This window comes from Euprymna scolopes, chromosome 27 (assembly GCF_053919585.1).
Source record: "Euprymna scolopes isolate OS-2025 chromosome 27, ASM5391958v1, whole genome shotgun sequence".
Lineage (NCBI taxonomy): Eukaryota > Metazoa > Mollusca > Cephalopoda > Sepiida > Sepiolidae > Euprymna > Euprymna scolopes.
Window position 1 is genome coordinate 67,866,899 of NC_136508.1, and position 17,278 is coordinate 67,884,176.

Sequence of the window (17,278 nt, forward strand, 5' to 3'; positions counted from 1 at the left end):
ACAAAGTACATCTACGTATGTACAAATATGCATTCATACATTTAATTACGTTGATCTTAAGTTTTGATATGCATATGGACTTAGCTCAGATCCTAACAAATAATGTTGGAGAACTATACGTTTTGATTTAGATTCTAGTCGATGGCGCCCAAGTCAGATTAGTGGGTTTTTTGTTTGTTTGTTTTTTTTAACTTTTGGAAGCATCACTATCGCCATGTATAGAGTATTGTTGCCACATCTGGGCTGATGCATCTACCACTAACCTCTCCCTCTTGGACAGGGTTCAAAAATGAGTTTTCAATCTAATAAGTCCCATTTTGTCAACTAAGCTCCAACCCATTCCTATCACCACAATGTTGCATCTCTGTGCCTGTTTTACAAATATTTTAATGGAAGGTGTTTTGATGAACTCGTTGCACTTGCACCCCTAAGCGCACATATCTCTGACAAACTCGCTTAGCAACAAAATCTCACCGCTTCTTCACTGTTTAGGTCCCTAAATGCAAAAAAGCTTTCTATTCTAATAGTTTCTTCCCTCGAACAGCTAAACTTTGGAATTCCCTTCCTGTTACCTGCTTCCCTGGCTGTACTGATATGCAGAAGTTTAAATGTAACGTAAACTAACATCTTGTTAATCTTTTCTAGGCATGGTCCCAAATAGTAGCCCCTTATGTCCAAGTGGCGATATGCTTTTTAAGGGATGAACATTAGTAGACAAAACAAAAAATTAAAAAATAATATATGTAAATATTTCTGTATGCTAGAACGTTTTCATCTTGAATTCTATGCAATGCAGAAACTATTCAGAAATAAAATTCCGCATAATAAATGAAACTAATCATCTAATAAGAAGCCATAAAAATGAATAAGTAATTAATTAATACTCGTTTTTTTAAAGGAATATGCAAATTAGCTAACCTTCACGGATTCGCTCGCATATCCATCTTCAGAAGTTCGTTCTAATGATTTTGAAATAAAATAATAGGTATATTCTTTTTCTTTTTTGGATCCTTTGATATGAGGCTTCATAATTTGTATATTCATTTTTTTTTTTTTTTTTCGAATTGTTATCCTCATCTTCATAGTTGCTGTTTTGTCACATTTCAGCCACCTAATCCTCTGGCCTTCTTCAGGTGGTTAACCATGATGAGATAGGAATGCCGAATCTTGTAATTGTATTCCCAATAATTACTTCCTTCCATAGTTGTTTTCTCACAACGTTTTGGCCAACTAATCCTCTGGCCTGCTTTAGGTAGGGTCGAAACTGCTTTCTTCAAACACTGCTCACCTGGAACTGTAGAGACTCAACCCCTCTATCCATTGCACCACGGGCCCCTTCAGCATTCCTATCCCATCACGGTTAACAACCTGAAGAAGGCCAGAGGATAAGTTGGCCAAAATGTAGTGAAACAACAACTATGAAGATAAGGATAACAGTCCGCAAAAAACAGAAACAAAAAAAAAAATGAATACAGAACAGATAGGATTTTAATATCAATGTCAGAGCTAGAAAAAAAAAAATAAAATAAATAAAACACTTCATAGGTACGAGCCAATGGTTAAAACTGCCGACTATCAACGCAATGGTTGCAAGTTCAATCTAGGTGCTAGTCTAGTTGCACTAATGAGTTGTGATACAACGAAACAGTACTGTATGTGGATGACTGTATATTTTAAGCCCCACCCCTCTTTGGATAGAGCACTGTCATAAATATATCTTAGCTGATACTTAATTACCTTTAAAGCGAGGTCCACTGTTTGTTTATAAATAAACAGCTGGAGTACTATAAAATCGGTGGGTGACTGTTTATTTAACGGACATTTGAAGAGGTCATTTGCGAGCAGCAACCCAATGGGCCAGCGGTTAGAACTGCCGATTATTAACAGGGATGATTGTAGGTCCAATCCCCGGCTAAGGAAAGGTAGTAGTCTCGTAGAACTGATGAGCTGTGATACAACGAAACAGTACTGCATGTGGATGATTATATCATGTTATCTTACGCCTTATATTTCTTACCTACCTACACAATCCGTCCTAACATGACACCTGTCACCATTTCTCTTCCTTACCTAGATTCCTATTTCAACATGGCTGCTGAAACAAACAATTATGTCGTTTGATGAGGAGGTGGGGGAGGGGCAGAATAGCTGCTTATTTTATTAAGTCAATCGAAATACAAAGTGTTTACTTCTCATGTTTGCTGGCAGAACACAAGAGATTCCGACTTTTATATCTGTTTTTTGTTTGTTTTTGATGTACTAACGAATCATCATTTACCAATCTCAATAAAACACTTGAGGATAAGAGTTAATGAATTTCTCAGATGGATAGTGAGAGAAAAGTAATGACTTGGTAACTGGACAGCATTGGATTGATTAAGAGGATGTCTCAACAAGATGTCATTTTAAGGTCATACCTAGGACGGCAACATTTGGCAAAACTTACGTCATGCTAATTTTAAGGATCGAACTTATAATTCTATAATCTTACCTTAACAAATAGGAAGCCATGGCATCATGAAGAAAATTCATCCAGTAAATTCCTGGGGAAACTGAAATTTGAAAGCAAAGATAAAAGTGAATTAGATTAGGTTCGAATTTATGACAGATCATTCCTTTCTTGGTTATTCAATTATTTGACATTATGGAATATCATTCCTTTCTTGGTTATTCAATTATTTGACATTATGGAATATCATTCCTTTCTTGGTTATTCAATTATTTGACATTATGGAATATCATTCCTTTCTTGGTTATTCAATTATTTGACATTATGGAATATCATTCCTTTCTTGGTTATTCAATCATTTGACATTATGGAATATCATTCCTTTCTTGGTTATTCAATCATTTGACATTATGGAATATCATTCCGTTCTTGGTTATTCAATCATTTGACATTATGGAATATCATTCCTTTCTTGGTTATTCAATCATTTGACATTATGGAATATCATTCCTTTCTTGGTTATTCAATCATTTGACATTATGGAATATCATTCCTTTCTTGGTTATTCAATCATTTGACATTATGGAATATCATTCCTTTCTTGGTTATTCAATTATTTGACATTATGGAATATCATTCCTTTCTTGGTTATTCAATTATTTGACATTATGGAATATCATTCCTTTCTTGGTTATTCAATTATTTGACATTATGGAATATCATTCCTTTCTTGGTTATTCAATTATTTGACATTATGGAATATCATTCCTTTCTTGGTTATTCAATTATTTGACATTATGGAATATCATTCCTTTCTTGGTTATTCAATTATTTGACATTATGGAATATCATTCCTTTCTTGGTTATTCAATTATTTGACATTATGGAATATCATTCCTTTCTTGGTTATTCAATTATTTGACATTATGGAATATCATTCCTTTCTTGGTTATTCAATTATTTGACATTATGGAATATCATTCCTTTCTTGGTTATTCAATTATTTGACATTATGGAATATCATTCCTTTCTTGGTTATTCAATTATTTGACATTATGGAATATCATTCCTTTCTTGGTTATTCAATTATTTGACATTATGGAATATCATTCCTTTCTTGGTTATTCAATTATTTGACATTATGGAATATCATTCCTTTCTTGGTTATTCAATTATTTGACATTATGGAATATCATTCCTTTCTTGGTTATTCAATTATTTGACATTATGGAATATCATTCCTTTCTTGGTTATTCAATTATTTGACATTATGGAATATCATTCCTTTCTTGGTTATTCAATTATTTGACATTATGGAATATCATTCCTTTCTTGGTTATTCAATTATTTGACATTATGAAATATCATTCCTTTCTTGGTTATTCAATTATTTGACATTATGAAATATCATTCCTTTCTTGGTTATTCAATTATTTGACATTATGAAATATCATTCCTTTCTTGGTTATTCAATTATTTGACATTATGGAATATCATTCCTTTCTTGGTTATTCAATTATTTGACATTATGGAATATCATTCCTTTCTTGGTTATTCAATTATTTGACATTATGGAATATCATTCCTTTCTTGGTTATTCAATTATTTGACATTATGGAATATCATTCCTTTCTTGGTTATTCAATTATTTGACATTATGGAATATCATTCCTTTCTTGGTTATTCAATTATTTGACATTATGGAATATCATTCCTTTCTTGGTTATTCAATTATTTGACATTATGGAATATCATTCCTTTCTTGGTTATTCAATTATTTGACATTATGGAATATCATTCCTTTCTTGGTTATTCAATTATTTGACATTATGGAATATCATTCCTTTCTTGGTTATTCAATTATTTGACATTATGGAATATCATTCCTTTCTTGGTTATTCAATTATTTGACATTATGGAATATCATTCCTTTCTTGGTTATTCAATTATTTGACATTATGGAATATCATTCCTTTCTTGGTTATTCAATTATTTGACATTATGGAATATTATTCCTTTCTTGGTTATTCAATTATTTGACATTATGAAATATCATTCCTTTCTTGGTTATTCAATTATTTGACATTATGGAACATCATTCCTTTCTTGGTTATTCAATTATTTGACATTATGGAATATCATTCTTTCATTGGTTATTCAATTATTTGACATTATGAAATATCATTCCTTTCTTGGTTATTCAATTATTTGACATTATGAAATATCATTCCTTTCGTGGTTATTCAATTATTTGACATTATGGAATATCATTCTTTCATTGGTTATCCAATGCTGGATTCAGTCATTTTGATAACAGCTTTTATGCATCAAACTCTTAATATATTTAGATATGTATTGTTTCATTTTTATGTTTATTATTTTTTTACATTACGATTGTGTTGTCTAAAACGTTAGCGCAAATACAAAATGAAAGTCAACCAGTAGCAATGCAAAGACAAAGAAAACGTACTGTGCCTATATACGGCATTAATCCGTTCCGGGTTGGGTTCGTAAGGTGAAATTGTCATATGGCGGGGCCTAAGCAAAATTTTATACAGTACATAATAAAAATTAGTAACAAAATACAGTACAGTATATAATACACATGTATATAATCAAATAACATAAATAATACCGTAAGACGGGCAAATACCGTAACCAGGCGCCAGAAAAATATTGTATTCCACATCGTAGCCTTTTTTTTTTTTTTTTACATAGGCATCACCACATTATCAAGGCCCAGAGGCCACTCAAGGATAAGGGTTAAAGAGTGTACAGTAGAAATTGGACAATATAGTAATCATTAGTAATGAAAATTTGGTAAATTTGGTAACTTATATGGAACGGCTCATCAAGAACTTATTTACTTTAGACTTGAACACAACCATATTGTAGTCAGCCGGAAAGTAGGAAAACGGAAGACAATTCCACAGGCGTGCAGTTCTAAGAAAGAAGCTTTGTTCATGGAATCTACGATTAGGTTTAGGCACAGATAAAAAGTAGGGGGAATTATTGACAGTGTTTACAGCTAGACGAGTGTTTCTTGTGAAAGTTTGGCGAGGGGGGACCATAGATTGAAGCTCAGTCGAACACTTTCCATGAAAATAACGATACATCAGAGACAAACTCGCAACATCTCTTCTGTGAGAAAAAAAAGTATCCTAGGTCGACCGTATCTCGGGGTTCTACTGCACGTATTTTTTTATAACCGATTAATATTATTTAGATTGTTCAGACTTTTGTTTTCACCTTGAGTATTATTCTTACGTTTTTATTGTTGAATGGTGGAAAGGATAATACGTAAAAAAAAAAAAAAAAAAAAAAAAAAAAACTAGAAGCATATCTAACCGATACGAACCAAATTAATACAAAAAAATGGAAATGACTCAGCACTATTTCCATTTCATAACCGCATCACACATTTTGAATTTTAAGGACTATGCATTGTTGGGGAAACGAAAATATTTGTTCCAACATTCATCAATAAAAACTACCGTCAAGATACATCTGAAGAAGGTTGGAGGTTATCTCAACCGAAATGTGAGAATAACACTCAAGCTGAAAACAATAGTCCAAACAATATTTACTCCACGAGGACAAAGTTAGACACAAGGTCAAATGGCACGTAACAGAGTGGAGTTCTACGATTAGCTAGAGAGTAGGTTGGCTAGACAAATATGCAAGTTTGCACATTAAAGCTTGAGGTATTCGAGAATAAAATTTTGAAAATCATTTAACGATAATGGAATTTGTAAACAATAACAATCAGGCCGAATTGAACGATAATAACAAAAGAGACAATAACAAAAGTTGGCCTCATTTGAAAATGTAAGAGATGACGCAATTGAAGTTTGAAGAACAAAGAAATATTTTATGATATTAGTTTAACGACCGATCGAGTTAGGAGTTTGGTTGCGTTACCACAGTATTCGCTTGGTGATAGCATCGTTTTTTATGTCCAGAGAGCCAAGGAACACTTATGCCAAAATGTAAAAAAAAAAAAATTAGCATGGAAAACTTGGAGGTGCAACTCAACCCGACATCAAAGCTATATCTAAAGTTTTACAAAAAGTCTGTTAACAGCATCATACATCGAAATTGGAAAAGTCCTTACTTTCAGCGTCTACAAGACAAGTGCTGCCACAGAGGAAATTAAGGATGAAACAAAAGGTACGTGAATTGGAGTTAGTAGCCCGTGAAAGAATTGTTTCTTATTGATGTTTATTCGTCCCGTTTACTGTGAACTATTCTTTGCGTTAAACATCACCACACGCATGCACATGCCCCCTGCATTTACGTGTAGATACACAAAATATTACATACATCATGACAACAAACTGCGATTTTATACATACATTAAAAGACATACATTGGGATCTGTATAAACACCAGTATTTAACAGGAACTCTGGATGAGACAAAAGTAAAAATTACTTCAGTCAAGAAAGATTTCTCCTGACTGAAGACAGAACAGATACTACATTTTGATCTTAGCCAAAATGCATCTTGAAGACAAGTAATTCAAGAAAAAAAATATTTGGTAAAATATCGTTTGATAGTATAATTCATAAAAAGGGAAAGTATTTAATTGCCTTTAAATTGATTTTTGATTTTACTAACTAATGTGTTACCATCTATTAAGATCTGGCAGCCACTCGAGGATAAAGGTTAAAGAGACTGCGTTAGATGGTAAGCACCACCAACCAAGGATTGGAAACAACCGGAAAAATGAGCATAAAATTCATTGAGAGGAACTGTTAATTTAAGAGGGCTCAACAAGTATTTGTTTACATTAGACTTGAAGACAGCCATGTTGTAATTGGCTGGGAAACAGCTTCATGGTATTTGTTGTGCAGATGGGATGTTCTAGGAACAAAACTTTGTTCATGGAAAGGAAAGTTTTTAGCACGCATTTGTCTTTTTACTGCAATGACAACGAAGTTTCTTCATTCATGTACTTCACATCAAATGGAATTAAAACTTCCCATCTGTGAAACACATTGCCATAAGACTGCTACTCTGCGGGCTACAACATGATCACTTTCAAATCTAATGTCTACAAATACTTCGCATTAACCGTCTTCATGAGTCATCACATTTTATTCATTATACTTATCTTTTTCAATCCTTTCATAATATTCTTCATCATTAAACCATTATCCATCAGTAGCTTTTGACCTTGACGGAATACTGCAGCCATTTTTATTTTTATTTTTATTTTTTTTTTTTAAGGTTCCACTATGAGCATATTTTTTTTTTATTTTTATTTTTGCCTTGACAAAATACAAAGTCATGGACAAGGTTTCCGTTTTCTAATGGATGGTCATAGTGGATGATGTATTTGTAGAGTTGTCTGTGCGAGTGCGTATGTGTTCCCAGGGAGGGGAATGAGCTGGGTGGAGGAGAAAGAGGGTGTTGGGGAGAGAGGAGAGGGAAATGGGGGAGGGGGAAAGAAAAAAAAGATACAGAAACGGGTAGAAATAGAAGTTCTTACATTGGCTGCAGGCAACGCCGAGTAGCCCTGTCAGTTTATTATAAAAGCAAAGGCGCATTGCGTGCTAAAGAATACTTGAACACAAATGAACAAGATTTCAGAATATACAAAATGGTGCAAAAGTAGGTAAACACGCACATATTGTTACGTACATATTGTTCACTGCATTTATGATACAAACATATGAACGTAAAGAAACACGGGTAATAAGAAGCCCTAACCCCGCAGGTATCCGAATCGCTCCAACGTTCACACTTCTATAATTGAGAACCAACACTTATATACACGCTAAAACAAAGGTCTTTATCAGCATCAATTTCCTGATTATCATCATCATCATATTTGATGAATCCGGAGATTCTATTGTTGGCATTGGTTTCCCCGATATTTTTCTAGTCAGAATTCTTTCTAGAAATACATTGGGTACTTACGGGAGGTACCACGTGATGGTTGCCAATATTCTAAATGAAAGTGGTCTGGATTCGAATTAGGAACAACCAGGCCGTCAGTCCGTGTCATTAACCAAGAAAATGACTAAGAGTACATTATTTTAAGATATGTCGCTTTCAGTTCATTATAATATGCCCATACATTCATTCATGTGTCACTAATGTATACTTAATTTTACATACTCTTGTATATGCATATAAATTATACATTCAAAAAGATGCACCTGAAGAAGGACGGAAGTTACATCGGCCAAATCGTTGTGAATATAAACAACACAAATGGAAATGGTTGTCCAAATAATCAAAATTATTTATCATCTGAAAACTTGTGAAAACATGAACAAACTTCAGCTTGGTGAACAAGTGCTTGAAAAAAAAACCTACAATAGATTTATATTAAAGATATATAAGTTGTGCATTTAAAATAAGAATATGGTATTTTTTTAGATTAGGTCCACCTCCACAATTTTCTTTTAAATGACGACTTACATAGGTTTTCGACTATGCTGAATACGGAAATCACATTGAAATTTTTCAGAAATAAGTAGTTACCGAGATATAAAAAGTTGTATTATGCATTGTATTCTTTGGCGCCCATCTTTGTTACGCACGTGCATGTGCGCCATAAACAAATCTACGCGCGTAACAAAGATGGCCGCCAAAAAAATACAATGCATAATACAACTTTTTATATCCCGCTAACTACTTACTTCTGCAAAATTTCAATGCGATTTCCGTATTCAGCATAGTCGAAAAACCTATAAAAGTCGTCATTTAAAAGAAAATTGTGGAGGTGGACCTAATCTGAAAATTTACCAAGAATATTTATAATTGCTAGATGACAAATGCGCCGATTCCCATATTTTTCCCGATTCCGATGTAATTCCCGATTCCAATTCTTTATAAATCTCTAAATATTTTGCTATGAAGTTGATAGTTTTTCAAGTTATCTTACAAACACATGTGTTAAATGTGCAGATATTTTCTCAAGCGTAAAAAATACACTTGTTAGTGATGATCTATAGGTTGTAGTTTTACTATTAATTTAAAATCAATAAATATTTATTATTTTATCATTATTACCAGCAGTGGAATCTTGTTTTTAACAAAAGAAATGGAAAAGACAATTAAAAAAATTGTTGGCATCAGAAAATAGGTACAAATTTTTCCGAATTCGATACTTCTAATAAGTTCCAATTATTCCGATTCCCTGTTCTGATTCATCGTCCCAACACACACACATATATATATATATATATATATATATATATATATATATATATATATATATATATATATATATATGAGAGGGTGAGAAAAGAGAGAGAGGGTGAGAAAAGAGAGAGAGTGTGAGAAAAGAGAGAGAGTGTGAGAAAAGAGAGAGAGGGTGAGAAAAGAGAGCCACACACGGAAGTAGGAAAGAGAGAGACAGGGAGAAAAGGAAAGAGTCAGAGAAAGAGTCAGAGAAAGAAAGATAAGGAGGAATATAAAAGGAAAGATAGAAGGGGAGAGACTAAGAAAGTATAACAGTTGTGTTCGCCATAATCCAAACAACAATATCTGACCGTAAATAATCAAGACAAATCTAATCAGTGTCATTTTTTTTTTTTTTTTTCTAAATTCACGATGTGACAAATTTAAGTATGGCTATAAATTTATGCATAAAAAATGACTAGACAGTAATGTGGATTATTATTTAACAACGTCCATTTAAAAGTCAAAGCATATGACAGACACACTGGCAAACACTTGAACAAAGTCTGTGGGTACAGGACAATATTGAAAAACACGGCATGTTACTTATGGAGGTCAATGTCTAAATAGGAGTGGGATGTAAGTGGAAGAAAAAAGAAAACGGGGGAAAAATGAGGTTTGGGGAGCGAGTGGTGTCCTTCCAAAATAATTGCAATTTAGAAGAGTCAGAGGACAAAAAAAAATTGAAGGTGGGGAATGGCTATTTTGGACGATTTATAGGAAGTGATTTTTTTTTTTTTTTTTTTTTTAGAGACGGCAAACTTTAAATTTCAGATTTGGCAACTATCGATTATTTTGAATTCAGCCTTGTTTGGCAATTCATCATGAAGAGACTTACATCAGAGCAGCGTTTGCAACTGATACGATTAATTTACTGAGAGAAACATTTGATGAATTAATAATTTCACGGTTAATGGATGTGTCAACTGGCCGCTTCGTTCATCCGATTTAATCCCATTAGATTAGTTTGTTCCTCCTCGACGTATATATTCCCGACAAACCCGCTTAGCAACAAACTCACACCCCTTCACAGTTTAGGTCTATAAATGCCAGAGAGCTTTCTACTCTAATAATTTCTTCCCTAGAAACATCTAGACTTTGAAATTCCCTTCCTGCTACCCTGACTGTACTGATATGCAGAAGTTTAAATGTAACGTAAACAAACATCTTGTTAACCTTTCCTAGGCATTGTTCCAAATAGTAGCCCTTACCTCCAAGTGGCGATATACCTTGTTAGGGGTGAACACAAGTAAAAAATTAAAAAAATTTTTTTTTTAGGGATATATAAAAACCCCAGCCTACGCTGACAAACCAGACACAATACACTAAGACAAAATTGGACGCGTTATTGCTGAAATACATCCATATTTATTGCGTAGAAAATATGAAAATCTGACCTCTATATTACGCCATATACACGTGAGCCACGGGTCTATATTCTAGAAAGTGTATTTAAATTATAAATGCCAAAAATTAATCTTTAGAATAAACCATATGTTTGTATAATAAAAATATTTTTCTTTAATTTTTTAATTTAAAGTTCGCCGCCTAAAAAATCCTTTATTACCAGAGGTGATGGAGTAGGTGTGTCAGAAACTTTGTGAAAAATATTGAATAATTCGACTCCCTGGCTTTCCAAGCTTATAACTACTCGAAAAATGTAATGCAAACCCCTAATTTTTTTTTTTTTTTTTTTTTTCAATTAAAGGAGCAAGGACCAAGGTTTCATTAAAAAAAAAAATACAAACAACGTATTTTTTTTTTTTTAAATGGTTTTAAACTTCGGACTTTACAGGTAAGTTTTAAAAAAATATCCTTTTTTGTTGTTTTAAATTAGAATATATATTTATTGATCTGTTATCTTCAATTTGTGATATATAAAACTTTGGTACATAATTATTTACTTTTTAATAGACATTTCAAAATGGGGGGCGTGAATTAAAAAAAGAAAACGTTTGTCTAAAATATTATATTCGGTTCATTGGAAAGAGCATAAAATTTCACATTGACCCTGAAAATATCGTAAAAATAGGATCAATAGAAAAACTTTGATAGATATTTAAATTTTAAAAACTGAAAAATACTGAACTCGTAAAATTCAATTAATTTCATTACTGTTTTTTTTTGTTTTTTTTTTAAATAAAAAAATAACATTTCTATTACTTTTTATACAACTTTAATAGTTTATTTTGGAAGTATAATCCACAAAGAAAATAACCCACTTTTAAAAGAGAAATTACGAGTTTTTTTTTTATATTTTATTCACAGTTTCGTGTTAGGGGCGTCAAAAATTCCTACAAAAATTCTGATACACCTAGTGATGGAGTTGAACTCATTCACTTAACTAGGTAAGAAGTTAAACTTACGAAGGGCTGGGGTCTTATAGGATCAGAGTCTACATACATCCTGCTCACTTTTATATTAGCCAAAACGCCAACGAACTATAAAAAACATATTTTGATGGCTATAAATGTTGTAATGGATGAAAAATATTTAATCTATACAAGCCTGGGTGCCCAGCGTTGCCCGAGTGTTTGGAGGTGTGTGTTGAGCAAAAAAATAAAAAAATAAATAAAAACATGGTAGCAGGCAGGCAGGTTCGAACCCGTACCGCGAAGGAGGAAAAGAACGTGAAGAAAAAACGTGACTTCTTTGCTGTTGCGTCCATCACAAAAAAAGGAAGTGACGAAGGTTTAAATTAAGGCTAGACAATCGAAAAGAGGGAATGACTTTCGAAAATACCAGCGAAAAAAGCGACCCCTCCTTGTAGAAAAGTGCCCAGTTGAAGATGAAGGAATTACTGTTTTTAGTCAATTTTTCGATATTTGTCGTCTGAAGGGTCGAGTTTCAAAACGGTACCGATCTCGTTAAAATCCGTCTCCTCTGTCGGGTCCGAGCCTGCCTACTACCACTTTTTTTTTTTTCTTTTGCTCCGCCAAACACCCGGGCAATGACGGGCTAGTTAAAAATAAAATTTTAAAAATATATATACTAACAAAACTCATTTGAATTAAATCAAACCAAACATAGATAATGTTAGCACTTTCATTATTTAAAAAAAAAAAAAAAAAAAAAAAAGGCAATTCCCAATGTTCAAATCGTTTTTAAAGGTTTATTTACAAACACATAATCTCCATTATAATATTATTCTGAGCGTAAGAGAAATTTGTATGAACCTGGGAAAGTCTGAACTAAAAAGCATTGATTGACTGCGTCTCCTCCAATTTGTACATCTGATATAACACAATCTTCTCATCACAATGTCTTTTGTTGTGAACTTGAATATTCTCACCACTAATCGCGCGCGCACGCACACACACGTGTGTGTGTGAGAGAGAGAGAGAGAGAGAGAGGCAGATTGCGTAAACATGAAATATCAGTGTGCGTACCTATTTACTTGCCTCTCCACAAGAGTAGAGTTAGAAGGTCGGTTTTTATATGGGGAAAATCAAGCTCCCCAAAAAGGGGCACTCTGGATAGGAACAAAAATAAAAATTGCCTCAGTCATGAAGGATTTCACCTGTACTGACCGAGGACAAAAAAGGTGAAGTGTACCATCCGAACAGATACTACACTGTGATTTTGGCCTGAAGGTCAAGAAACACTAGTGTATGTAGGTAAATATAATAAATATTAAAATAAAAATATTGTTATATCTGACGTGAGCCGTTCACAAAGTAAAGTCTTCTATTTTTTTAACTCAAAAAGTTGAAGAGCTACAAAGACGGGATTGATGGCATTAAAACGAGCGACCTTTTATGTTCCAGAAATTATTTTTCTACATCGTCACCACCATTCTCAATTATCTCAAAAATCCAGAAATAATTATTAGCTCTGATTAAGTGATCTCCTTAACCTTTTCTATATAAATAAATAGCAGATGTATATGCGTGTGTAACTATTTAACCGATAAACTCTTAAACTACCGGTTACATAACACTGAAATGAACAGGAAATAGTAATCATACACAAAGGATGGTTTATAACGAGTAAAATCTTTGTTTGGATGGATGAATAATACGTACAGAAATATGTCAGCAAGTTTGAATGCAAAATGTTTATTTCAACTTGTCGACATATTTCTATTAATTTTGCGCATGCACAAATTCATTCATAGTTTGAAGTGGTTTAATTTAATTTTTTTCTTATCCGTCTGTCGATAGCTCAAACGGTAAGGAATGCTAAATGTTTTGGTTTTTATTCTAGCTGATGGGACCACAGTCTTTTGAAATCAGTACTATATATTAGGTAGAGAATCAGCTCTGTAATAATAAATACGAAATCTGCATGAATTAAAAATTATGTAAGCATATTTTACGACCAGGCAAACCCCTATCCCCCCCATCTAATCTAGCAAAAAAAGATGGTTTAGTTCTCTCCCACTGAACTTAAACTGCAAGAACTTAGGCACCAGGGTCGGAAAGTGGGACTGAGAAGCCAGCGCCCCCAAGGAGGGACACTAACCTGCAAAATGTGCTTGGGCAACCCCGTCGTCATTCCCGGTGATGGCGCCTGGGGCGGTTAGCAATAAATCAACTCCTTCTCAAAGAGAAGAAAAAGCCTGAGAGGGGGGGGGGGCTCCTAGAACTGCACATAACTAAACTCCCGCCGCAAGATCAATATGAACCGGATTATTACAGGAATGGTCTAATCTCTGTAGATTTTGGAGCCCAAGGACAAAGGTGCCTAATGACTTTTATTCATCACATAATACTTGTGTCTAGCACTCAATTTGTAGACTTTAAAAAAAAAAAAAATTAAAACTCACTCCCCCCCCCCAGTACATGTGCACTAATTTAGCCATGAACTCTTCACACGAGAGTCATTGAGTACATTTCACAAGTGAAATTTTCCGTGATCATTAATGAAAAGTGCAGTGGAATTACTGGTAAGTTCCGAGAGGACAACCAGTTTGTAACAAGTGTAAAAACATGAAGACAAAAGATAATGTAGATGGAAGCATGTTATTTGCTGGATTTCCAGGAAGCTAAATATAAGCTCAGGTGTGGTTTTGAAAATCCAGTAGAATAAAATTTTTTAGCCTATTAAAAAAAATGCTTGAGCAATCCCAGCAATTAGCTTCTTTTTTTTCTCTCGCTAGATTCAACCACTTTGAGGAGTCAGTGGATAATTATATTTTAAAAACAATACATATGCCGCTCCCCATTTTGGGTTACCAAATTCGTCAAGAGGAAAATTATTCCCAACTCGCATTTAGGTAAAAATGTACTTTCGTATAATTGAATTTATTCAAAAAGTATCGCAAGCAAAAGCGAATAAACAACATCTACATAAATGCGATACATTCAGCAGTCATGCGAGATAGTCCAGCGGTAGGCTTCATGCCATAGGGTCCTGATTTGGAATCTCACTAGATTTAGCCACTCTGATGAGTCATAAACGATGAAACACGTGTTAATGGATAATTATATTTACACTGCTGCAAGATCCCTTCCTGAACCTACATGTCAAGCACAAGTTTGCTGCAGCGAATAGTGACATGTGAAGTGTATGCAACACGAAGTTGTACCTCGGGAATCACCTAAAACACTTTAAAACACTAAATCCTAATGAGAAAAATGTATACTCCTTCCGAGTTCTACCAACGATGATATATAGTTCATCCTTGCTTCACAATCATGTGTGTGTGTGTGTGTGTGTACACACACACACACACTAGCAGTTCAGCCCGGCTTTGCTCGGGCCCTATGTACTGTTCATAACTTTTATGTATATATATATATATATATTTATATTAAAAAGTTTGACTCATGTCCAAGTAACCTACATCTAAAATTTCAAGTGTTTAGACCTAAAATTGGCGGTGGAGTTTGGTAGAGTCTGCAAAGGTCAACTCTTTCAATTTTGACCTCTTGGCAGTCAAATTTTTTTCCCCCCAAAACTGATTAAAAGTCTTGCTCCATATTTGAATAAGCTTTATGTAAAATTTCAAATGTTTAGACTCAAAATTGGCTGAATAGTTTGCTAGAGACCGCAAAGGTTAAATCTTTTGAACTTTGCCCCTTGGGAGCCAAATTTTCGGTAAAAAAACTATTAAAAAGCTTGTCCATATGTCTGAATACTCTTTATGTAAAATTTCAAAGTTTTAGACCAGAAATTGACTGAGATGTCTAATTTTTTCTTTTGTTGCTTTTTTTTTTTTTTAATTTGACTCCAATTTTGACCCTTTAACATTTATTTTTTGGGGCTCAACTCAAATTAAAATGTTTGATCCATGTACGAGTAACCTACATTTAAAATTTCAAGTGTTTAGAGCCAAAATTGGCGGAGGAGTTTGGTAGAGTTTTCAAAGGTCAAATTGTTGTTTGACCTCTTGAACGCCAAATTTCTGACCAAAACCAGATTGAAAAGATTTTCCCAAATCTCAAGTCTGTAGACTGAAAATATACAGAGTCATTTAGTAGGAAAATGTACACAGACAATTTCACACACACACACATATATATATGATTGTGAAGCAAGGATGAACTTAACTCATTCATACATAAGTGCATTACTCCTCATCTTGAACTAGAGCTAAAATGATAAATGGCTAACAAGTTATTCTGTGTAATCATACAAAAAACGACGACTTCTTCCCAAGGATTACCTACATCCATCTATTTCTCCCTCTGTGAAGACTTGTCAGCTCAACTCAAATTTCATTTCTTCTCTTTCTTTCTATTAGTCGAACTATTCATTCACCACATAGCAACACTGACACCAAAATGATTAGGAAACGTGCGCGTCACAAGTGACCCGAACTGAAGTTCATTGCGACTCTCCCAGAATTGACTGACAAGCCAAACGCGACACTTCTTACAACTTGAAACTTCAAACATCCGCAAACAAAATGCACTCACACAATCCAAGCTATCCCTAATAACGATTGTCTAATTAAAATTGACATCAACCTTTGCTGAACTCACTGACTGATATCTTTGTGTCACAAGAGGCATTGATACCATTTTGGTTTTGGCTTGTTTTGTTTTGTGGCATATCAACTCTTTTCTGATTATTTACTGCCGAATCCAGTAATTTAAAACAGTCTTTATGCTTGAATTTCTTTATATCTTTCAAATATTTATTCATTAAGTTTTGTTATTTTGTTTTACGCCATATCAACCTTTTTTTTCAGGTTATTTGATTCTAAATCTATTAATTTTGGAGAAGGATTTTATCCTTTAAGTAATTTATATCTTCTATTTTATACTTATTCATAACGGTACTTTATTTTATTTTATTTTTACTTCCACTGCACTGCAATTCAACACTCACCTTTAAAATTGGCGACTTTTAAAGGTTTTCGGGTATGCTGAAAAGAATATCACATTAAAATTTTGAGCAGACAAGTAGTTTTTTGCATATTAAGACATTTTCTTTCAAATGTATTAATGGATGTCAGTAACGGCTGCCATTGTTAACATAGGGAGGAGGGGGTGTTTTGTAACATGCATGCGCGTTATTACTTGTTCAGTCGAGAAAGAAACATGGCTGCCAGTGAAAACACAAGGAATTACATAGGATAAAGGTTTTAATATTCAGAAAACTACTTGTATGCTCCAAATTTAAATGTGATATTCGTTTTCAGCATAACTGCAAACATAAACGTCGTCAATTTAACGGTGAATCC

General features: G+C 33.5%; 1 protein-coding gene across 1 annotated transcript in view; it reads right to left on the reverse strand.

Annotated features, from left to right (window-relative positions):
- Nucleotides 1-17,278, reverse strand: part of LOC145248892 (uncharacterized) — a 115,161-nt gene that overhangs the window by 52,359 nt on the left and 45,524 nt on the right. Inside the window, exon 2 of the mRNA XM_080110661.1 lies at nucleotides 2,492-2,552. The gene's annotated coding sequence lies outside the window, so the exon portion shown is untranslated. The remainder of the gene's footprint in view (nucleotides 1-2,491; nucleotides 2,553-17,278) is intronic.